The sequence below is a fragment of the Mesocricetus auratus genome, unplaced genomic scaffold, assembly GCF_017639785.1.
Source record: "Mesocricetus auratus isolate SY011 unplaced genomic scaffold, BCM_Maur_2.0 Super-Scaffold_15014, whole genome shotgun sequence".
Classification (NCBI taxonomy): domain Eukaryota; kingdom Metazoa; phylum Chordata; class Mammalia; order Rodentia; family Cricetidae; genus Mesocricetus; species Mesocricetus auratus.
The window spans coordinates 34547290-34571732 of NW_024429186.1; the positions used below are offsets into that span (position 1 = coordinate 34547290).

Sequence of the window (24443 nt, forward strand, 5' to 3'; positions counted from 1 at the left end):
GAGGCAGGAGGATCACGAGTTCGAGGCCAGCCTGAGCTACACATTGCCAGGCAGTGGTGACACATGCCTTTAATCCCAGAACTCACAGATGCAGGTGAATCTCTGTGAATTCCAGGCCAGCCTGGTCTGCAGAGCCAGTTCCAAGACAGTCAGGGCTGCTACACAGAGAAACCCTGTCTTGAAAATAAAAAATTAAAAAAAAAAAAGAGGCGGGGAGACCCAGCCTTTATTTTCCATAGAGTATGCAATCCTTGTGGTAGTTTTCAGGTTTTGATAAGACAATGATATATCCTCATTTAAAAAAAAAGTAATACATTTGTTTATTTATTTATTTGTGTGTGCACATGTAGAGGTCAGAAGACAACACCCAGAAGTGCGTTCTCTCCTTCCACACAGGAAGGGATCGAACTTACGTGGTCAGGCTTGCCAGCAAGCACCTTCACCCTCTGGACCATCTTGCCAGCCCCAGTAATGCTTAATGCTGTCATAAGAAAGAGGTTGTGATGGTGAACAGCTAGGGTAAAAACTAGAGAATCAAAAATGTGGACAACTAGAGAGTAAAAGCCCCATCTAGTGGGGATAGCGGGAACCATATGGGAACAGTGGTTTGTATAACCAGTTTTTTTGTTTGCATGTACACACACACACACACACACACACACACACACACACACACTTCTTGTTTGAGGACAGGGTCTCATTACATTGGTCAGACTGGCCTTCCTCTTGCCTCAGCTTCCCAAATGCTGGGAGTACAGGCATATACACCACATCTGGCTATAACCAGATTTGATTTTTATTGTCAAAAGAACTAGCTATTGATATCCATCCAACCTGCTGCTGTACATTGTTTCTTTTGGTTGTTTTCCTTCTTTCAACACTGAAGGAACCTGAGATGCAAGCTAGCACCAGCCACAGGCCAGTTTCTTCAAAAGTAGCACTTTTGAAACACTTGCTAGACACACTCAGAAACTGTGTCCAGCTCAGCTGAATATTTGCAAAAATAAACAGTAGCTAAAGGGTTTAGAATTTATTTAAAACATATGACCACTCTCCTAGTTTGATTTCTGTTGCTGTTCAGAATGGACAAGGTCCTAAGTTCAAAAATACTCTACAAAAGTAAATAAAATATAAAGTGTTAAAATACACCAGGAATTTCATTGTCTTAAAAAATAAGTGTTTTGGAATTCACAGGCCAGGCAGAAGAAGATACCCACAGGCCTACATGGCCCAGGCTGGCTGAAGACATCCACAGGCTTGCTGGGCAGGGTAGGAGCCATTTTGATGAGCACATCCATAGTGGAGAAATGAGAGAGAAAGAAGTAGAATGGTTCATGCGCTGTGGGAAGAGGCGGGACTAAAGGAATGAAGGCGGTGAGGGTGGGTGGCCCACTTGGGATATCCATGCCCAGGCTGCCTCCAACAGCCACGTCTAAGTCCATGGTTCTACCCCAACTGAGGTTTGTGTTGATGTCCATGGCCTATGTTGCCACCAAAGGCCACAGGAATGCCTGGTGTCTGGGCGGCATGTCCAAAGGTCATGCTGATGCTGGGGCCATGCCAAGCTGAGTAGCCGGGTTTGCCACCTGGGGCCATAATGACTTCTGGACCTGAGCACTGCCAACAGCCACGTCTAGGTCCATGGTCCTACAACAGCCAGGGTCTGTGTTGATGTCCATGGCTTCAGTTAGCACTGAGGGCTGAGCAGATGTCTGGGGTCTGGACAGCCACCTGAGTCCGTGTTGGTGTCCACCAAGAGCAGGCTAATCTGAGTTGCCTGTGCTGCCACCCAGGGCCATGGTGACGCTGCAGAGGGCCATGTCTGGGTCCATAGCACTACACCAGCCAGGACCTGAGTTGACGTCCATGACTCCTGTCACCACCAAAGGAAAACAGCCCAAAGAGAGAGCACAATGTCAAAAGAAAACACTGTCTGACTGAAATCTCCTTTAAAATACTTTTGGCATCAGAGATCACATAACACTAAGGCCAAAGATACCCACAGAGATGCTGGCAGGCAGCATTCACATACCTTGGAGCTATGGGATGGGAAACCAGGACAAGAGGAAAGTTCAGAAACCAGCAAGTAAGCAGAGTGAGATCAAGGACAGAGGGAAGGGCTGGAAATTAAGGAGACTATTGCATCGAGCAACATGTTGAGTGGGGACAAATCTTTCTCTGTGGCCCTGCATTAGCAGCCTAGATGTGGGGTCGATGTAACAACTGCCTTTAACCCTGGAGGCCTCAGACTCACATAAGAAAAGCAGCAAATGAATGGAATCAGTGCTTGCTGAGAATGGATTTGGACCACTGGGGCAATCTGCACATTTTGTACTTAAAGCATCTAAAATACTGACTGCTGTAGTCAGTCTACCAGAGAATGACACATTAACCATGTGGTTCTAATTTGAAAAGATTAGGTAGCTAAGTTTAGACTGTGAACCTTGGGGTAGCTCAGAGACACCTGCCTGGCAAAGCCAAGGGCCCAGACCCAAACCCTCATGACACACACACAAAAACAAAAGCAAAATGAAAATTAGATTGATTTTTAAGAGAATTTCATAAACTTACTGTCAAAGTTTGATCATCACTGAGAATCCTGTTAGTTTTACTAAAGTTTTATTATTATTAGCAATGCTTAAGGACTTGAAAAGGTTGCCTTACTCATTTAATGTTTTAAAGGGCTTTCAAAATGAAAGAGCATATATTTATAAGACACTCAAAAGATTTGACATAATTATATTCCCTCAGCTAAGTGGGATTCTTTAACATATAACAAAATAAGACATAAAATTTTAAAGGTTTAGGAAAAGCTAGGTTTGTTGGTTTGTAACTTTGAGTCACCATTTTTAAATCTCAATTAGTGCAGCTCTTGGGACAGAAGAATGGGGCTTCTGCGTTGGCTTGGTGGCCTCAAATAGGTCAGTCTATTCAAAAAAGGGGGTGCCCAGCAGTGTCCAGAAGCCTGTCCCGGGCCTACCCCTCTAGAATTCCAACACTGCTGGTCTGTTTGCCATCCATTTGACAGACTGCCGAGGAAGGCTGCCCTGCCTTGATAAGACTCTTGTTTGGCGCTTCTCCAGGGACTCTTTTAGTTGATGGCTTTTGATCACATCCTACTCACTTGTTTATTTTTAAGCCCTAACACTTCCTTCCCCAAACCCAGCTAGGACAATAGGACAAGCCATAAACAGGGAAAGTCTGCGACTGCAGAACATCCAACTCTTCTAAAGCCCAAGAAGGTCAAGAGAAGGGCCACGCCTTGACTCGGGCTTTTGATCTGCAGCCAAGTTCTTGTTTTGTCGTATCCATACAATGTCAAAATGTCTAGGTAGGACAAGCGATGTCATCCCTAAAACAGGCCCATGAAAGAAGCTGCATTGAGTGTTTAAACAAGACTCCAAAGACCTCACAGATGTAGCAACTAGATGCCTGCCTTTGGCCAAGTTGCTAGCTAAACCAGCTGCTCCAACTGGCACAATGTGTTGAAGAGGACATTTCCACTAGCTGTGGCATCTCCCACCTCTTTGGTGTCCTCAGATCTGTCCCTGAGGGTGTCCTTTCCTGACACCAGTCCCCTCACCCATGCTGCCATCTCACTGTGTTTGCTTTGGGCCAGTCTCAGAGAAAGCATGGATTAACTCTTCAGAGCAATTGTGCACCACCTGACTCCAGGCTGCAAGGTCAGCGCCCCCTAGCGTCAGAAAGTGACATTCTGCAGAGGCTTGAAGAAGATGCTCACTGCCCTGTGCAAGCTCCAGTGTCCTCAAAAACAAGTAACAAGTCGGACAGCACTCTTCAGGCTGAGGCAAGTGGATCTCTGTGAGTTCAAGTCCAGTTTGGTCTACCTAGAAATCTTCAGGATAGCCAGGGCTATATAGAGAGACCTGTCTCAAACAAACCAAAAGTAAGTAAATAAAAGTAATAATACCTATTTCATACAATAGCTTTGATGATGTTTATTAAGCACTTAGTGTGGAGTTTGGTACAACATAGGTACTCAATAGATGAAATCCTTTGATAGTTACTATTAGAAATTATTAAATTTGAAAGACTTTTGAGACCTATGTAAAATCTCCATCAAAACTGACAATGGAAGAAGCTGAAAATCACTAATAACATGTGGTTCTCTGGAGAGGAGAGGCCACTGAATCTTGGTTTTCCTATCAGGAAAGCAGAGGTCATGACGATATTGACTTGACAACTAAAATATCAGCTCCCTGACTTCTGCTTGCTCCTAATGCCCCCCCACCCCACCCCACATCTAGCTTGTGCTGGTTCAAGGTAGCAGCTCAAGGAGCACCTGTTGAATGGATGCATTGTTGCTATTAACATTATTCATTTTCCTTCTGGAACATTAATGAAAGAAAAATTCAGTTCCTAATGGAACCGATGGAATAATGGCACAGACACAATGCTATTTGAATCCTGGAGTATGTGAGAGATCTTTCTAGCAGAATGCAGTCTCAGAAGATGGGTAGAAATGTGGGCTGTGACAAGCACACAACACAGATGAATAAATAGTTGCTAGCAGAGGAATGGGTGGTTTTGTCCCCAACAGACAAAGTGGGAGTCCTCTCTTGAGATCTCTATTCAGGTTGAGCCAGGATTCTTGACTTTACAGAAGAAAAGACTTTCTGGATGAGTCAGTAAAATCCAGAAGTGGAGTTTATTAAGAAGAAATTGTTTTGTTTTGTTCAAGACAGACTCTCACTATATAGCTCTGACTGTAGCCTAGGCTGGCCTCTGATAGCCTAGTATGGGGATTAAAGGTATGAGCCACCACCACCACTTAAGAAGAGATTTTTAAAGTAAATGGGGAGATGACATGGTGCGTAAGAATACTTGCTATGCACATATGAGGACCTAAGTTCAAATCCCAGCTCCTGCAATAAGGAGTCAGGCATGGTGGCTCTTGCACCTGTAACTCCAGCATTGGAGAAGTTGAGATAGGAGAATCCCTGGGGCTTGCCCAGTTGCGCTCCAATGTCAGTAAGAGACCTTGTCTCAAGAGAGTAACATAAAAAACTGATATAGCAGAACACCTCTGCCTTCCTCCTATGGGCTCTATACACATATGCATGGTGCACATAGGAATACAAACACATGAACATATACACAGGAGACACACACACAAGAATTCTAGCATAGCTAACAAAATTTACTGTGAAGGTTGCCTATGTAGAGATTATTCCTTTTATATACAGATTTTTTTTTTGGTTTTTTGGAGACAGGGTTTCTCTGTATTGTTTTGGAGGCTGTCAGTCTAGCCTGGCCTCGAACTCACAGAGATCCACCTGCGTCTGCCTCCCGAGTGCTGGGATTAAAGGCGTGTGCCACCACCGCCCGGCTATATACAGATATTTTACGGGGGTGGGGGTGGTGGTGGCACATGCCTTTAACCCCAGCACTTGGAATGCTGAGGCAGGTGGATCTCCAAGGCCAGCCCAGTCTACAGAGCTAGTTCCAGGACAGTCAGGATTTCACACAGAAACCTTGTCTCATAACAAGCAAAAAGAATGATAAGATAGGGATGAACCACAGACTGGCTGGTCAGTGAGCTCTAGGAATCCCTGTCCCTGCTCCCCAGCATTGAGGTTACAGACTTGAATGACCTCACCCAGCTTTTTGCATGGACGCTAGGGATGTAACTTGCATCTTCATTCACACAAAAAGCAATTCCCCATTGAGGCATCATCTTCTAGCCCCTGGAATTGTGACTCTCAGTAGGTAAGAGTCTTTAGCAGACCCTAGAATGAAGGATTCTGTCCCACTGTCATGTCCTCTAAGTTTCCCTATCTTTCTATCCTGCCTCCGCTTCAGTGAAAACCTGAAGAGCAGAGACAGGTGTGATAGAGGGGACCTCCAACCTTTCCTACCATCTGCATCTCCTGTATGGAAGCAGAGGCATCAGACAGTCACAGAAGATGAAGTAACCACTGAGGTCAACCAGATAGCCCCATTTGTTTGAGTTAGCTCTCAAAGCAGCCTTCTGCTTACATTTTAGATGGAGTTTGCAATGACTGTCATCGTGAAAAATGTCATACAGCGGCAGTTCTCAACCTGTAGGTTATGGCCCCCAAAGGGTCCCATTTCGGCTATTTACCTCATGATTCATAACAATAGTGAAATTACAGTTATGAAGCAGCAAGGAAAATAATTTTATGACTGGGGGTCACCACAGCATGAGGAACTATACTAAAGGGCCGCAGCATCAGGAAGGTTGAGAACTACTGCTGTAGAGTGTCCTTGCACAAACAAAGACATCTATGACGTCACTAAGCAATATAATCTTTTGAGATCACTGTGTAAATGGAGTTCTAATTGGTCTAAATAATAAAGACCTGGAGTCAGATAGAAAGGAAAACACTGAGATCAGAGAAGAAGGAGCAAGCCAAAGTCACCTTTACCTCATTAGCTTCCCAGCAGAAAAGAGAGTGAGTTTCTGTTTCTTCCCACTTGTATCTTCTCTTCGCCTAGCCATCTCACTTCCTGTCTGTTTGTACAGACCTCCAGACCTCTATGGTTAGCTAGTGGCAAGTTCCATCTTCTGATCTTCAGACAAGCTTTATTTATACAAGCAAGATATCACCACATCACTGTCTTATATGAATCCAAGAGTTGAGTAATACATTATTATACAGCCCACAGTTGTGCTGTGTGTGTGCATATGGTATATGCATATGTACATGTACATGTATGTACATGCATGTAGAGGCCAGAGATCAATGTCAGGTGCCTTTCTCTATCCCATTTTACCTTAGTGACAGGAGATGTCTCTCACTGAACCTGAAGCTCACCAACTTGGCAAGCTTAGTTGGCCATCAAGCTACAAGGATCCTCCTATTGTTGTCTCCCTAGGGCACATGCTGGCATGTCTGGCTTTTCATGGAGCTCTTCAGATTTGAACTCAGATCCTAATGCTTGCATGGCAAACACTTTACTGACTGAGCCATCTCCCCAAGCCCACATTTGAAATCAGGATATTTCTCATCTAAATTTCCGACCACTGAAAACTCCAGATACCCCAACCCTGAAGTCAACAGTGGGGGTGTGCACCTTTAGAGTGGTGGGGTTGTGTGTCTACCCCACACCTGGCCAGTGCATTTCTTTGCCTACTGGACGTCATAAACCACAGCTCATCTCTCCACATCACCCTCAGGCTCACCAGCTGACCCAACACTGACTTAGGCTTCTTGATGAAAATGAACAAATCGATACTCCAGCATGTGCACCAGCTCCTTATGGGTTTGGCCATTGTGAGTCAGATTCTTGGTTCATTTCACCTTTGAATACACAAAACAAATTCAAATGTGTGGGCTTTGCTGAGGTCACCTGACTGCCCAGCATGGCCCTACCTCAGCCAGCACAGGCTAGTCTCTGAGTGGCACTTTTGAACTTACCAATTATCTTCCCAGATTCCTCAAAACTCTAGGAATGAACTGCCAACTGTTTTCTGAAGGTCGGCGAGGGCAGCCCAGCTGAGTGCAAATGAGGCAATGACCTAGTTAATCTATGAACCTGTCGCAGAGGCTTGCAAAAGTTGTTTATTTGCTATTGTCCTTGGGAACTCAGCCTTGAGTGTCTAATTGTCTTGCATGTAACAAAGGCCAATGGGAAATGACTATTGACAGACTGGCAGCCTGGGTCCCCTTGCCATCTCTTTGCGGCTTCCCTCATTTAGCTTTTTCCATCTCAGAAAAACCCATGACCTTGGAGGTGCCTATGCTGCCTTTCTTGGCCCTGTGGTAGGATGAAGGTGTCTTTTCTGACCCCATGGGTGCAGTGACCAATGGAAAGTCCCAGATGCCCTCTCAGCTGGCAGCCCAGACGCCACTCTTCATCTCAACAGGGAAAGGGCTTGGCGAGCCATGCCTGCTTCTTCTCTCCTCTCACATCAGAGCAAAGCAAGCAATGATTGAAATGGGAAGAGAAACCATCTGCTCCTAACACAATCAGAAGGGAAGCCATTTGTGGCAGCCTAGAATGAACTATCAGCATGAACTTGACATTGCCTTCCCACCTGGAGTGATAGATGCCTGCCGACCCATCTGCACTTCTCAGTCGGTTCTCAAGACTACATCTACATTCATAAGTCACAGTAGTCAAATCAGCTGTGATCAGACCCCAGGCTAACCAGTTTAAGGGTGGACTGAACCTGTGGCGTCACCACTATGGCCCCAACCAAGCCAGGAACCAGTGTGGCTATCCATGCATCTGTTTGGATGAAATGCCCTGTCACTTCTGTTTTCTTCTACGATAGGAAAATGAATACTTAAAACTATGTACCTTTGGAGAAAACATAGAAAATAGGCTTGTGTTGTAGACTACATGTAGAAGGCAGTGATGTCTGCCGTGTCTATTGCTACATAATGGGTTCTTCTGGAAATGTAAAGACTGATTATCCACCCAAAGTATGGTCTGTAAGTCCGTGTCTTAGTTACTCTTGCATTGCTGTTATAAGACACTATGATAAAGGCAACTTATACAAGAAAGTGTATATTTGGGGCTTAAAGTTTCCAAGGGTGAGTCTATGACCATCATGGTGGGATCATGGTAGCAGGCAGACAGGCATGGTGCTGGAGCGTTAGCTGAGATCTCACATCTTGATCTGTAAGTACATGGCAGAGAGAGAGCTAACCTGGAGTGGTGTGGGCTTGTGAAACCTCAAGTCCTGCCTCTAGTGATACAGCTCCTCCAATGATACCACACCTCCTAATCCTTCCCAAACAGTTCTACCCAGTAGGGACCAAATATCCCACATATGAGCCTGTGGAAGCCATCTGCATCCAAACCAACACAGTCTGCTCACCATCCATCTTGAGAAATCCCAGAACACACATGGCTTGAAGCAAGAAGCAGCCAGAGGGACCCCTCCCACCTTTAAGATGGTTAACATTTTCAGGGCTCACTTCCTGTCACCATTCCTTAGCAATGTTTTAAACATAGCCGTTGCCTTGTTGGCTCAAGAGCCTTGGAATCAAGAATATACTAAGCCAAGGGACGTGGAACTAAAGCCCTTTTTTTCCTAAGCCCTTCTGACTTTGAAACTTACAGAGAAGTTCAACGTCCATTTGCCTGCAAGGTGGGCGTTTAAATGCTTTTGACTTCTGAACATTAGATCTTCCTTCAACATCTTTTCAAGTAGCTCAGAAAACTCTGAAGAGAGACAGTACAACTTGCCTCTTATCTAAAGGTCAACCCAAAGGTTCTTCCCTTTCTACACTTTGAATTTCAGAAAGCTTTTTCTTTCCAGGCCAGTGCGGTGGCCCACACCTATAATTCCATCACTGGGGAGGCTGGAGCAGGAAGAGTGCAAGGGGGGGCTAGCTTGACTTCTATATTGAGATTCTATCGTGAAAACAACAAAAATAGTGTCTGAGCAAAGTACCAAAAGTGGGAAGGAGGCCGGGGTAAACCTCAGTGTTGGGCAGCTTGCCTAGAACGTGTGATGCCCTCTGTTCCATTCCCAGCATTGCCCAGAGGGAAGCCAGAGGGGAGGGGAGGGGAGGTGAGGGGAGGGACACAGCAGCTTGATTCCAACAGGGAGCATTTTTTAAAGCTAGGAAGAGCTGCTTCGGTAACAAAAGAGCGTGCTCAACCCTAGGCATGTGATAGATGCTGAAAATAACAGAAGCAAGTGGATTATTGAAACCATAAGCAAGCTAACATATAAATGAATTAGTAAATTGATGGAACTCCCGATTCCAGGCAGAGAGGCGAGTGCACACTCTGAAGGGTTTCATCTTTGGTCTCCTACTCCTGGACTCCTGCAAGGAGGAGCAACTTCAGACCTTTTCCATCCCACGGCTGTCACTCCGCCATTCTCTCCCTCACAGGGATGCTCGCATCTGAACCCCCACAGGTCCATTGAGTGGCTTCAGCTCCTGGCCTGGCCTCTGAATGGTAATGTGGACTCGGGGCTGACCAACATGAGCACTTCCTGCCTGCCACCATCTCAGCCTTCCCCACTTTTACCCATCATCTGTGAGTACCTCAGTATAGATTGACAGCAAGGCGCATGTCCTCTTCGCCTGCGTTCCTAAATTTAGAGGGGGGGCTGGGGATATAGCTCAGAAGAAGAGCACTTGCCTAGCTCTACTTAGCATAGGCCCTAAGTCCAATTCCCAGCACTGCAGGGGGCACTTAAAGTGTCTCTTTCTCTCCCCCAGAATCAGGCTTCGTGGTGAGAGATCACCGAACTACATACAGGTCAGCCATTCAGCTGTCCTCTGCTCTCAGCCAGCCAGCTGATGATCAAGATCTGGACAAACACATTGGCTACATGATGAGACTTTGTCTCAAATAAATAAATAAACAAATAAATAATAACTGTTTTCTGAGTGGGCATACAACACAGTGGTTGAAGTGCTTACCACAGAAGCATGAGGACCAGAGTTCCGACTTCCAAAACTCACATGAATGCAGAGTAGGCATGTGGCCCACATGTAATGCTAACCTCAGAAATCAGCAATAAGAAATACCCAGAGGAAGCAAAACTAGATATCAGAAAGCTGTGGGTTTGATCGAGAGACCCGGCCACAGTGTGTGTGTGGGGGGCGCGGGTGGCAATGAAGGATAATTCTGGACATTGACCTCAGACCTCCATAAACACATATATCATACATACGCGTGCATTCACACCCACGCAAGGAAAAACACCTGCATACACCTGCACATACTACACACACTCATAAACACCAATAAGTAAAAGGAAGGAAGGAAGGAGGGAGGGAGGGAGGGAGGGAGGGAGGGAGGGAGGGAGGGAGGGAGGGAGGGAGGGAGGAAGGGAGGGAGGGAGGGAGGGAAAAGAAAACTAAAGTCAGATTTCCTCCCAATTAGGATCATAACAAAACCACTTGGAAAGTCAAAATCTCAAACTATGGGGCTTTGCAGTGCCCTTTTGCACTTGCTCTAATATCTGCCCTGTGAGTAGTAACTGGTGCCAATGTCAGTAGATGGAATGAAGAACAGCTCCATAATCGATGTCAAAGTAATGCCCCACTGTATTTGCTTGCTAAAGCGTTTCTGAAAACTCAAAAGTCTGTCTCCCTTGCCCCAAGGTATTTTACTGGGCCTTGGATGTTTGCTCCTGCTGCCAGTAAAATGGCCCTAGTCAAACACCGTGCTTCTTCTGCCCCCATGTCGCATCCCCCTCTGGGGCCCCAAAGCTCCCACACGCTCCCTTTCTTTTATTTTGGAGGGCACATTTCCACAGTGCGTGTGTGAAAGTCAGAGGACATCTTGCAGCAGTCAGTTCTCTTTCCACCATGTTGATCCTGGGGCATCAAACTCAGGTCCTCAGGCTTGTTAGTAAGTACCTTTACCCAGGAGCTAGCTCACTGGCCCAACATCTATCTCCTGTGCTCTCTGGGGTTCTGGCCTCACATGAGTCATCTTTCCTCCTTTGCTTGAGAACTGTTGCTCCCCAAGTGGCCTCTCTCTCATGCCTCTTGTCCTTGATCCCTTAAAACCTGCGCAGGGTGAGCCCACAGGATCACCTTCCAGACAGCTGACTGTGGGTAAAGACTGCGCTCAAACCCCTCCGACTGACTGCTCCCCCTTCCCTGAGAGGAAAATGATCAGGGCACTTGGGATGTGAACCGGAAGAAATTCAAACATGGTCTGTCTGGCTGCAAGGACACTATGAGGTCTCTGTTTTTCCTTAGGGAAATAAGAAGCTAGTGTCTTCGACCGTCTCACACCCTTGGGACTTAGTTCAAAGACAGGATCCCGGAGAGAAATAGGTGGGGTGTCTAATGTTGGCTACAGACATTGAGATGGCTCCCCTATGTAAGAGTCTTTGCATTTGTTTGTTTCTCTGTAATTAAAAATTACTAATGGATGGAAAATTTGCTTGTAAATGACAAAACAGTATGAGCTAGGGCAGGGCATAAGATCTCTTGGGTAACTTGGGACAGAGTTGGCCCAATGGAAGGCTTTTCCTCACATTGGCCAGGGACCAAAAAAGAAAAAAGTAAATGATTGCACATAAATTACTTATAATTAATCCAAAAATGAGTCTCTGTGTTAATTCATCTGGCAGACTCCAGGTCAAGGGCATATTACTGGGAAGTCCTCGCAATCCTTAGAGTTATGTAACTGTATTAGAACTTCAATTTGTCTCCGATGGCCATGGCATCAGGAGAATTTCACATGATGTTGACGGCCTCAGAAAGGCCTCTTTTGTGCAGCTGTGTGGTCCCAAGTCCCCTGACACACAATGCAAGAACTGCATAGGCTTCTGTTCTGCAGCTCAGGGCCTTGCATTCACCTCCCATCCCGGGGTTAGGAGGTCTCCGCTCTCCCTAAGACATTTGGCTGGAATCAAATGCTACTCCACAAAATTTACCAAAGAAGGTAAATGTCACGTTAGATCAAAGATGCATTCGTTAGATATTGCTGCTTTTCTTTTTCCTTGGGGGATGGGTTGGTGTGGGTGTGTGGGTGTGTGGGCGCGCGCGTGTGTGTGCGTGCGTGCGTGCAGAGGCCAGAAGTTGACATTGAGTCTCTTCTCTATCAATAACCCTTAGCTTTATTTTTCAGGTCTCCCACTCACCCTGGAGCTCACTGATTGGCTAGATCGTGCAAGCCCCAAGGATGGATCCCTTTGATTCTATCCCCACCCTCACCCCAACTGGGGTTCCAGACGCACACCTCTGTACCATGTTTTATGTAAATCCTGGGGATCCTAACTCGGGCCCTCCTGCTTGGTACAACGTGCACTTTACATCTGAGCCATCCCCCCAATCTTTTGTTTCCTTTCCTTTAAGTGAGAGTCTCAAGTGAGCAACTCTGCTGTTTGATGGACAGCTATCTGACCCCTCCCCATCCCCAGTCTCCAGTTCCACAGCAGCTGCTTGCTTGGGAATAAAAGCTACAGTGGAGACCTGGACTGACTGAGAATGGGTTCTTCTTTCCAGCAATCCTGAGTCCGACAGAGGCAACATCGTTACCACTCCCAAGGTTTCAACAGAGAAGGTGGCAACTGCAACTTCTGCTGTCCCTGTGTCCCCAAAACTACAGATCTGTCACTCAACCAGCTGTTAGTAAGCTGAAGGGCTGTCATGGTGATGGCTGGGGTTGCTCCAAATACCTCATGGTTGGTTACTCAGGGAACTTGGTTCCGACCCTGACTTCAGTTCTAGGGGCTCTTACTATAACAGCTGCCACACCGGGGACTCTGCTTCAGCCAGGGTCCTCTAGACACTCTGCCACCAACCTGCCAGACTCGGCCCACAGCCCTCAAGATGTTTTCCGTCAGATCAGAGAGAAGCCCTGGCAGCTGAAGTAGGCAGGCCTGGTGGGCCTGTGCAAGCCGGCATGACCAAATAGAAAGCACGTGGTTAGCAGAGCTGAGGCTGTGCACACTCAGGGCTGCCTGTATGAGCTTCCCTGCTCTCATTCTCACCGGGTCAGTCAGAGATGTCCCTCCTGTGCCCTGCTGTCCCTGCCTCACGCTGTGACCTAGACATGGCTGCAGCTTCGTCCGGGTGGCAGTGCTGCTTTAGTTGGGGTACAGTGGCCTCAGACCGCACACGGGGCTGCCAGAACTAGTAGCAAGACCACAGCAGAAGAGGAGTTCCAGGGAGCTGGGAAATGACTCGGCAGGCCAAAGCACTTGATGCTCAAGCCTGACAACCCAAGTTCAGTTCCCCAGAACCCACCCTAGAAGACAGAACAGACTCCATGCCAAAAGATGCCCTCTGCTCCGCACACACACCGTGGTCCACTGGGTGTTGGGCTGCTGGCACCTGACGCCCCAAGCTGTCTCACTAAGAGCTAAGAATGGCTAGCACTCAAAGCTCAGAATTACAGAAGAGAGCTGCCCTTTGCAGCCAGAGAGCCCTGCCAGTCAGCCCTTCACTCAAGTTCCCTAACACAGCCCGTCCGTGGCCTGTAAATGCACACGCTTGTCACAATGCCTCTCACTGGTGGTAATAATGATAGCGGTCAGCTTGCATCACTGCCTGTTCCTGGCTTTCCACATAATGATTCCACAGTGTGTATGAATAGATTTCAGGACTAAATGGTCAGAACGGCTCAGCCATAATGTTGGTTTAATAGAGACCTCAATCGTCTTCACGTCCTGTGAGACTGAAGGAGTTTTCAGAAACAAAGGGATACAGTTGTGCTCTGTGACTTTATTATTAGGTCTGGAGCACCATTCTGTGGGGGGGGGGATATTTACCAAGGCACAAAATACTGGACTAAACCAGACTAAACCGGCTGTCTGAGCAACCTAGCTATTGAGTCAACCTAACTCTGTCCAAGGGCCCCAGCAGCAGCTGCCGTGCCATGGGACAAGACGACCTGAACCAGTCTCCAGCCGCCTGGAGAGCCCTGATGCGGGCGCTGCTGCTTCCCCTCCCCAGGGCTGGTGGGGAGTACATAGGCGTCACCTTCCTAGAATAAGCTGAGCTTGCTACACCGAGCATGTCTCCTAGGGTCTGTGTCATTGACCCCGGTGCCTGCTCATTCCCTCCCTCAAGGGGCAGCACAATGGGACAAGAGCAACACCATTCTGCAGCTTCCTCAGTCCAGGTGAGAGGACACACACAGAACTCAACAGCAGAAACCACCCCTGTGACTCAGTGACGTCTACTCTGAAGCAGGGCACTGGCACAGTGACGAATACACTCTCCGGGGCATTTGCACAGTGACGTCTACACTCTGAAGCAGGGCATTTGCACAGTGACGTCTACACTCTCTGGGGCATTTGTCCAGTGATGTCTACACTCTCCAGGGCATTTGCACAGTGACGTCTACACTCTCCAGGGCATTGGCACAGTGACGTCTACACTCTCCGGGGCATTTGTACACTGACGTTAACACTCTGAAGCAGGGCATTTGCACAGTGATGTCTACACCCTGAAGCAGGGCACTTTCCTCTTTAAAAGAGCTACCCACTTAGAATCTTACTCCTCTGATTAAACACATCGGCACCACTCTCCTAGCAACCTGGTCTCCCAGCCAGTGTGAAACTAGAACTAGTAGGTCGTTGGAGGTTAAGCTCCTGTCATATACAACGAATCTCAGGTAACAGGAAAGGACGCAGAAAACCCTGCACGTCATCAACACAAAGGCAAAGACACGGAAGTCTCAGCAACCATTCAGGGATTGACAGTTACATAGAAACAGAACTGTAGAAATGGCCTTGACATTTTGTTTTGTTTTGTTTTAAGAAAGATGTATTTATTTCTATTTTAGGTATATGAGTATTTTTCTACACACGTGTGCCACGCACATATCTAGTGCCCAAGGAGGCCTCAAGATGCTGGGAACTGGAGTTACAGAAGTTGTGAGCCTCCACGTGGGTGCTGGGAACCAGGATCCTCTGGAAGAGCAGCCAGTGCCCTCACCAGCTGAGCCACCCCTACGGTCCCAGGCTTAAAATGCTGAAGATATTATGGTCAAGATACTCCATTTAAAAAGCAAGTATATCATACATAAAATTGTATAGGAGCTGGGGCATGGCTCAGTGGGAGAGTATTTGTTTTACATGCACAAGGCTTTGAGTTCTATTCCCAGTATGGGTGTGTGTGTGTGTGTGTGTGTGTGTGTGTGTGTGTGTGTGTGTGTGTGTGTGTGTGTGTAAGAAAATATAGGGGCTGTAAATGTGGTTCAGTGGTTAAGAACACTTGCTGCTCTTGCAGAATAATTTGGCTCCCAGCGCCCATGTGGGGCGGTTCCCAACTCTTCTGGCCCTGAAGGCACCTGTACTCACTTGCACGTACACAGACACATACACAATTTAAAATAAAATAGATCTTTAAAAAGAAGATACAATCTTTAAAATATAATAAAGCACCGGGCGGTGGTGGTGCACACCTGTAATCCCAGCACTAGGGAGGCAGAGGCAGGCGGATCTCTGTGAGTTCGAGACCAGCCTGGTCTACAGAGTGAGTTCCAGGACAGCCTCCAAAACAATACAGAGAAACCCTGTCTCGAAAAGTCAAAAATAAAATATAATAAAGCTACTTACACATAGATGAAACTTTGCCTCCCAGACAGGTATACAAGGAGGTAAAAAGTATTAACACTTACAGAAGAATTTTTTTTGTCATCTATGAATTAAATGTTCACACAGTCCATTCCCTGTGGTTCCACATTAGCAAACAGGAACCAGTACAGGAAAAGGCTGAAGAGCACAGGACTATCTGTAGGCATCTGTGACTCAAGGAGTAGAATTCTAGAGTTTCCCCTTTAAACAAAGAGTTTGGGCCCAGTGATGGTGGTATACACCTTCAATCCCAGCACTCAGGAGGCAGAGGCAAGCAGATCTCTGTGAGTTCGAGGCCAGCCTGTTCTACTCTGTCTTCATGAAAAAAAAAATACCTACGATGTGCCTAATGTTGTATTAGCTGGTGTGAGGAAACAAAAACAAATCAGACATGTCCTCGAGACCCTGGTCCTGGTGAGTGACCTCTAGATTATGAAATAATGAGAGCCACACAGCATGGCACTATTGTAAAGTAAGAGAACAGTTTACCCACGGAAGGAATTTGGGAAGTCTGAAAGGTGTGTCTCTGGAGACGTGTCCTATCGGGGTGAAAGCTGATGCACTGCCCTCATTTCCAGTCTGTGGCCCCCCCATAAACATCAGTCCCACAGGCTGGGAAGCCCAGCAGACCCAATTGTCTGGTAAAAAGGCTGTTCCACATGGGTGACACTTTCTGTGTGTCCTTACACAGTAGCGGGGACAAAGGGCTCCCTCAAGGACAGTAACTCCATTTCATGACTGTGGAATCCTTGTGATCTCATGACCTCCCCAAAGATCCACAGGACTACCACACTGGAAATTAGGTTTCAACATATAAATTTGGGGGAAATGCAGATATTTAAAACAAGCACCCCTGAGGTTTGAACCAATGAAGATCAGGGAATTAAAATCATGCATGTAAAACTGGGCCCTAGATGGGGGGGAACCTAGGGGTAAACCAGTCACCTTTCTCTCATCTGAGTCCTGTGGACAACTCAGGAAGGGCGTTGCTATAAACAGTGGCTGTAGAGAACGGGACTCTCAGCCAGCAGCAAGTGGGACTGTGGCCTGTGGCCTGTGGCCTGTGGACTGCCTACCACAGATGGAGCCCAAGAAGACATTTTAATATGAGAGCGTCAGTTGCTGGAAACGCAGAGGCTTCTTGCTAAGAGCCATGCTTCAAGTTTTGGCCCTCTTCTCTCAGATTTCCTAGGAGATTTTTTTTACATTTTTTTTAAAGATTTGTTTATATATTTAATGTATATGAGTCCCTATATACGTATAGTACTTTATGCCAGCAGAGAACATCAGAACCCACTACAGATGGTTGTGAGCCACCATGTGGTTGCTGGGAATTGAGCTCAGGACCTCTGGAAGAGCAGCCAGTGCTCTTAATCTCTGAGCCATCACTCCAGCCCTGAGATTTTTACATTTTATTATCTGGCTTTCCTTATTTTTCTGAGGCAGTCTCATGTAGCCTAGGCTGGTCTCAAGCTCTGTGTGTAGGCAAGGATGACATTGAACTTCTGATCCTCCTGCCTCTACCTCTCAAGTGCTGGGATTACAAGCATGTGGCACCATGCCTATTTCTTGTGTAACTGAGAATCAAACCCAGTACTTTGTGCATGCTAGGCAAGGGCTCTATCCAATGAGCTACGTGGGAGCTAAATAGGAGGCCATAGCTTTCTACAGCCTCTCAAATGCCTCTTCACACTTGTACCCACACCTCCCAGTGGTCCCAGTGCCTGGAAGACCTCCCTCCCTCATTTATACAGCCTGATTGACCCCTGTGAACACTGGGATGCTAAGGGAACAACCCAGGAGCCAGCTATCCAGGACAGCCTCACAGGCACCCCAGGGCACACCAGTAGGATGGTAGGTAGTTCAGTAACTCATCCTGGGAATGCCTCCTGCTTCCCTTCATTGCTTAGTATTGATACTAACTATTGACATGGATAAATTAGCTTAACAACAGCAAAAACCAGTCTAACTGTCTAGATCAGGCTGCCATTAATACTTGTGATCCGCCTGCCCCAGCCTCCAGAGTGACAGTATTTTAAAACACTAGAAAACATATCTAGAAAAAAGTGACCGTGTCCCTTCTACTGCGCATTCAGTCCTAGCACAAATCAGTCATGTCTGGAGCAAGAGGGACCCACATGCCAACTTCTGCATTTTCTCTCTGAAATTATTTAGGTAAGCTTAGCCCAGGCCATCCATTGGTAGGTACAAGAAAGGAAAATAAAAACCATCCCCACACTTTATAACTTAAAAGAAGACTTTGCACGTGTTATTTAAAAAGCAGAAACAAACAAACAAACACCTGTGGTTTTGAACATAAAAAAGTTCCTAGTTCTGGCCTTCCTTTGAAAGGCTGCTATCTGTTTTCCTCAGCATGCTGGCATGTGCCGGCTCAAAAGCTCTGTGAACCTGGGAAGACTTTCTTCTTTTTCCTTTCATGTTCTTTCTTTGAGAAATAGGAAGGTGATGGGTTGGGCCACAAGTTGAAACCCAAAAGATACAAGGACCAGAAAATTCTTCTATACCGAATTGACGATGTAAAAATTGACCTAGTTGATGTACAGCTCTAGACTGGAAATCCAATTACATGATAAATATTCACAAAGAAAATATACAACACCAAGGAAAGCTTAAATCCTATGTGCATGTCTGATTGGAATCTTCAAGCATTGGGATGTTAAGAAATTAAGATCCAGGTCTCTGGGTACACAGAAGCTCCTTGGGGCCCATTTGGAAACAGGAAGCATGCCTGCATTTTGGGCTAGGGTCCCTGTTATACATTCCATCGTGTCCTCAGGCTTACTCTAAGGCCCTGCCTCTCCCTTATGGCTGGCATGCTAGCCAGTTGGGGGCCTAGCCTTCAGCCCAGCTAGTCCAGTTGGAGGTCTGGAAAGATGAAATGTCTCCCATAAAAACCTCTGCTTTAAATTAATGCCTAAAACTGATTCATTTTTAGTTCTTCATTTAAAAACACTGTTCTCAGTGTTTGTAAAATGAATTAAAACACCCAATTCATCCCCACTTATCTGTATTCCTCTGGCCATCAAGGATGTCAACAACAATCAGTGTCTGTACGCAATATTTTGTCCTGTGTAGCTAGTTAATTTGGATATAGTATATGCATTGTTTACCCCAGTAGACATAAGCCAATAATCTTATTCTGAATTTCCCACCCTGGAGAGAGAATGTCTTTAGTTTTTATACAGATTTCCTATTTTAGTTGTATTAGTATAACATTCCAAAATCATTTCTATCAAAGCTTTAAATGACCTACTGCTTATGGAAGCAGTATACCCTGGTACAATACATTATAACACATAACACATTGTGCTTGCGACTAACAGACACACAGTGTTCCTCTAAGCGTCTCATCTGTTTCCTTATCTTTGCTGGGCTCACTGCATTGGCTGGCTCCAGTCTCCCTTTGTCAGTGTTAATGAGAGCATGAAAGCTTCGTGAAATGCAAGGCTGCTCGCTTTCAGCGTGTCCAGTCGTTAAAAATGCACACAGTCCGTTTCTCTGAACCTTTCCTATTTCTTTGCTGTCTGGCCTTTTTCTTTAGGCCTTCACTGCCATCTCTTTTGTTTAAACATCTTGTCTTGTTCCCATATTTTAAAGGAGGTAAAAAGAAAATCCCGTGGTTGTATTTATTCCTGTGCATACCTTTTCAATAAATATAAATTGTCCAAAAAAGTAAGTTGTCATAATATACGAAGGGAAGTATCCAAATGGACCATGTTTTCAGCAAAGCTTTCCGCCATCTAAAACAGACACTAGCAAGCATCTCTATTATGTTTTACAAGGTAAACTTCACAGTAAGTAGGTGGATATAAATTCACACCGTTACTATATTTGGAAAGGAGGAAGAGGACCAGCAGGTGAGCAATGAGGGAGTGGGGGGTGATTAAAATATATTGTATACACACACACACACACACACACACACACACACACACACACACGCACACACACGAAGCTGTCACAGTGTGTGCTGTGCTAGCCAATGTAAGAAAGTTTTAAAAACTACTTCTACTCGAAAGGCAGAGGCAGGCCTGGTCTACAAAGCAAGTTCCAGGACAGCCTCCAAAACAATACAGAGAAACCTTGTCTCGAAAAACCAAAAACCAAACCAAACCAAACAAAAAACAAAACAAAACAAACAAAAACTACTTCTAAGAATCTGATGTATGTCTTGCATGTTCTGACATCAGGAGACAATTTTACTAACACTTCTATAAAGGTTGAACTATTTGCCACTGTATGTATAGCTGCCAGCCAGAAGAACCAGTTCTCACTCCAAATGTTACGTCTAGACCAGTGGTTCTCAACCTGTGGGTCATGACCCCTTCGGATTTGAACCACCCTTTCACAGGGGCTGCCTAGTACCATCAGAAAACACAGATGTTTACATTGTAACAGTAGCGAAACTACAGTTATGAAGTAGCAACAAAAATAATCTTATGCTTGGGGGTCACCACAACATGAGCAACTGTATTCAAATGTCACAGCCTAACAAAGGATGAGGACTACCGCCCTAGACCTTCACATATACACATTTAGGAATAACATGAATTGCTCAGAATTCAGAAATGTCCCTCAGTCACCGCACACACCTGCTGTGAATACCACAGAATCAAAACCGTAAACTGGAGACTAAGAGAGCATGCCAATGTCACTTAGCACGACTGGGGAGTGACATTCCATTCTGCACAAAGTAACACTAGGATGCTAAGAGGTAGTTGACAGGTTAGTCTGCCTCATCCCAGCATTGGACACTCGCTCCTCACACTCAAGACCTTCTCACCTTCAGAGCGATGCTGTCTCTGACATGGGTGGCTCACAGCCCATAATCTCTGAAGTCACTGTCATGGCCCCTGTCTTTGTGAAACAGACAGCAGTGTTACAGTAAAACCTGTCCGGTGTTAGTGAAGAGGTTATCTGTTAGATGTGTGGACACTGGAGCCACATGCTAGATTTCAGGGATACCTGCTGTGTCCTATCACACATTGTGCCTATAAGTGGTCCTTGGGTGGACCCTAAAAAGCGTGACACCTCTCCTGCCCAGGCTTAGTGGCCTGCATGAGCCTGTGAGGCCAGGCGTGCAGAAATAAGAAGGCTAGAATGAGGTAAAAGAGTGCCCTGACCTCAAGAAGGGACAGGCCTTTTCAGCTTCCTGCAACGGTTCCAGCATGTGTGTGTGTGGGGGGTCCCTTGAACATATCTGGAGAACTGGGTAGTGACTTCCATATCCAGGAATGATCAGGGAACTTCTGAGTGTCGCCTTCCAGACCCCCAATCCCTCCGCAGAGATTCTTTCTTTCTTGCCCTACCCCTACCCCTAACTGCAGCCCGCGCATAACAAGACCTCTTCCTTTGCTTGGTCCTATAGACTTTCTGCCTCCAGGAAACAATTCTTGAAAGGACTGTACTCAAGGGATGAGCTGGACCAGTCCCACTCGTTGGCGCAGACTCTGCAGAGGCTATGGTCGCTCTCAATTCTAAACATAGTCTGATGCCCAGAGAGCCACCGGCTAGTAGCCGTGGCCTTTTTGCCTGTGGTGTGGCCAGGTCTCTGAAACGTGGGAAGCTGCCCTCCAGGCTTGGATGCCAGTCCAAAAGCAGACAGCAGAGGGCGCGCGCAGCCTGCTGTTGAGCCTGCAAGAATGCAGGTCCAGGTACTGTGTCCCCGAACCTACGGGTCCTGCCAACATGCATCTGCCTCTGCGAAATTCGTATTTAGTGAAGTGAATGCCCACCCCCACACCCATGGCATCAGCTCTCCTTGGCCCCACTGTGATTTCCTCCCAAACTCACCACCTATGTCCCTGTCACCTCTGTTCTTATAAGCAGTCAGGAAGCCAGTTTCAGAGGATCAAAGTGTCCCGTTCCCCCCCCCCCTCCATTTAGAAGCAGGAAAATCAAAGGGATCTGACTTCGATTCTAACTCTGCAGAGTTCTTCCCTCCTATGAAGTTTCACTGCCTCCTCCCTCTGAAGGTCTTTGAACTGTTAATCTGTGGACACACAGAAAGCAGGATAGCTTTCAGGTGGGAAATCGATGTTTCTAAGCAGCAGCTTTTGGTAATAGACTACTCCTCACCTCCTTAGTGAGCTATCAAAAGACACCTGAGTTTGTTTTGTTTCTTTGAAATGGGGCCCATGCTAGGCTAGCCTCACACTTGAAATCCTCCTGCTTCAGGCTACCACAGAGGTGCTCTCCGGGGCTGGAGGGGTGGGAAGGGCAAGGGGTGGGGGTGGTGTCACTTAGATAAATCTAAAATCAATGCCCGGCTTTGAATGTCTCCCCGTGCCCCTTGCCCTCTCCAAGTGATGTTCAGGGTCCGAACAGAGCAATGATTCGTAACCTGGGATAAAACGCCTCTTGTAAGATGGGAAGGAAAGGGGGAAGCAGGGCGACCCGGACTCATGTCCCAGTGAAGCCTGCTGGACCCCCAGCTCCTTGCTGGTTCAGCCCACACAGAGGACCTGTTGGCATCCTGCGTCCACGTGTCTCCATGGCTTTACGGCAGGGGCTTGAGGACCCGGTGAGATTAGCAGGAATGGTTCCTATCCCTGGGACTGTGAGAGGCCCTGCTGTGTTCTCCTTCCCTCTGGGGTGTTACAGAGGCATTGGGCATCATCTTTCAGCCATGGGTCGCACACACTGAGCACATTTATCCTCTCACAGCAACACGACGTCTCCGCCCCAGGTTTACTGTGACTCCATGAATCTCAGTAGCTTACTGAGGCAGGGGAGAGACCTCACCTGATGATGCCCGTCAAGGGATTCCAGAACTGTCCCTGCCTTGCCCCTCCCCAAAGGAAGTCTGGGTTAAAGGAATGGGATGGGGAAAGGAAGTGGTTTTGAAGGGAGTGGGGCTTGAAGAAATGAGAGTGGTCCAGAATAAGTAGATGCCTCCAAACCAATTGACTCACACTCCATGGTCAGAACATCCTGCTTGCAAACAAGGGCCACACTTGAGTGAGCCTGTTGTGTAGCCAGCAACAGGTCCTGTCCTCCGCTTGCCAGCGTCACACAGTTCTTACTGAGACATGTGGCGAGCCCAGAGGGACGGTGGCTATTGTACTGCTAACCTGACACAGAAAATCCTCAATAGAGGGAAACAGTCGAGGGAGATGTGACAAGAAGAAGCCTACCTGGGACAAACGGCGAGTCACCTTCCAACTCCGAGGCAAACGTCTCAGGTGCCTGTGACTCGGGCCAGCACCGTACCGCAGCTGTGCCAGGCAGACCAAGAACAACACTACAGCCTTAGGCCAGGAGGAGGGTCAAATGCCCTTGGCCATTTGATCAGAATCCGGGCAAAAGAAGCCAGGAAACCGAGGAGATGAGACGCCAAGCCGGTGAGCACCAGTGAGAAGCTGGCACATGCCAAGTGCTGGAGGAAACACGAAGGAGAAAGAAGCCATCTCTAAAGAGGAAGAGAGGGGTTTTCCGGGTCTCTGGGGACAGGGTCTGGCTCAGTGGCCCGCGGGCCCTATGGGTACAGAGGTTCGGAATACACCTGAACTGGGTACAAACTCAGCTGAGTGAGGGGCCATCCTCTCAGCTCCTGAGCCCCAGCTTCCCGCATATGGAAAGTCTGAGCTCCCGGAGGGTGGCACTTAGCAGAGTGCTGGCACTGCTAGGCCTTTGAGTGTGTCCCTGGTACTACTGGGTTCCTCTCAGTTCTATTTCTGGTTACTCCTTATGACCAGGCTAGTCCTCTGGCAAGCTCAGGATCTGGGTGCAGCTGGCAAAGGGGACTCAGGGGAGCTGGAGGTGATTATAGTGACAGACCTCCTACACTGAGCAATACACACACACACACACACACACACACACACACACACACATGCTCAGGCACAGGCCAGGCTGCCTCTCGGTACCACCAGACTGCAGGCAGAAGGGTCAAGGCTGTGCAAACTTGAATTCTGGTACACCACTACCCTGGTCACAGAAGTGTGGCCGTCATAGGCGCTGCAAAGGAGTTCAGGGCTGTGACTTCCCAGAACCCCCCCTCCTCCAGCTCCCTCCTTACTGCCCTCCAGGCTCTTGTCCTTTTGCTAGCCCTTAGATGGCCTCATGGAGGTCAGAGGGTATCCTAATTTGGTGTCTCTGTTGCTATGATAAAAATACTAACCAAAAGCAACTTGGAGAGGAAGAGGTTTGTTTGGCTTACACTTCCACGGCACAGTCCATCACTGAGGGAAGCCAAGGCAGGAAGTCAGGGCAGGAACTGAAGCTGAGGTCAGTGCTGCCACCACCATCTGGTTGGTTTCCCATGATCCCTCAGCTTTTTTTTTTTCCCTGACTGTCCTGGAACTCACTCTGTAGACCAGGCCGGCCTTGAACTCAGAGACCCACCTGCCTCTGCCTCCTGCGTTCTGCCCAGCTCTCAGTTTGCTTTCTTATATAAGCCAGGCTCACCTGTCTGGGA

General features: G+C 47.2%; 2 long non-coding RNA genes across 3 annotated transcripts; one reads left to right on the top strand and one right to left on the bottom strand.

Annotated features, from left to right (window-relative positions):
• Positions 1-1023: 1023 nt before the first annotated feature.
• On the bottom strand, positions 1024-24197 carry LOC110341375. The gene is made up of 3 exons (XR_002383294.1): positions 24147-24197; positions 23161-23402; positions 1024-1873 (listed from the first exon to the last, which is right to left on the bottom strand). It is a non-coding gene; the product is annotated as an uncharacterized LOC110341375 (long non-coding RNA).
• Positions 6400-12893, top strand: LOC121139304. 2 transcript variants are annotated; one of them, XR_005876227.1, is made up of 4 exons: positions 6400-6437; positions 9840-9987; positions 11670-11793; positions 12547-12893. It is a non-coding gene; the product is annotated as an uncharacterized LOC121139304 (long non-coding RNA). The 2 variants fall into 2 exon arrangements; XR_005876226.1 differs by lacking the exons at positions 11670-11793; positions 12547-12893 and adding an exon at positions 10173-10279.
• Positions 24198-24443: the final 246 nt, after the last annotated feature.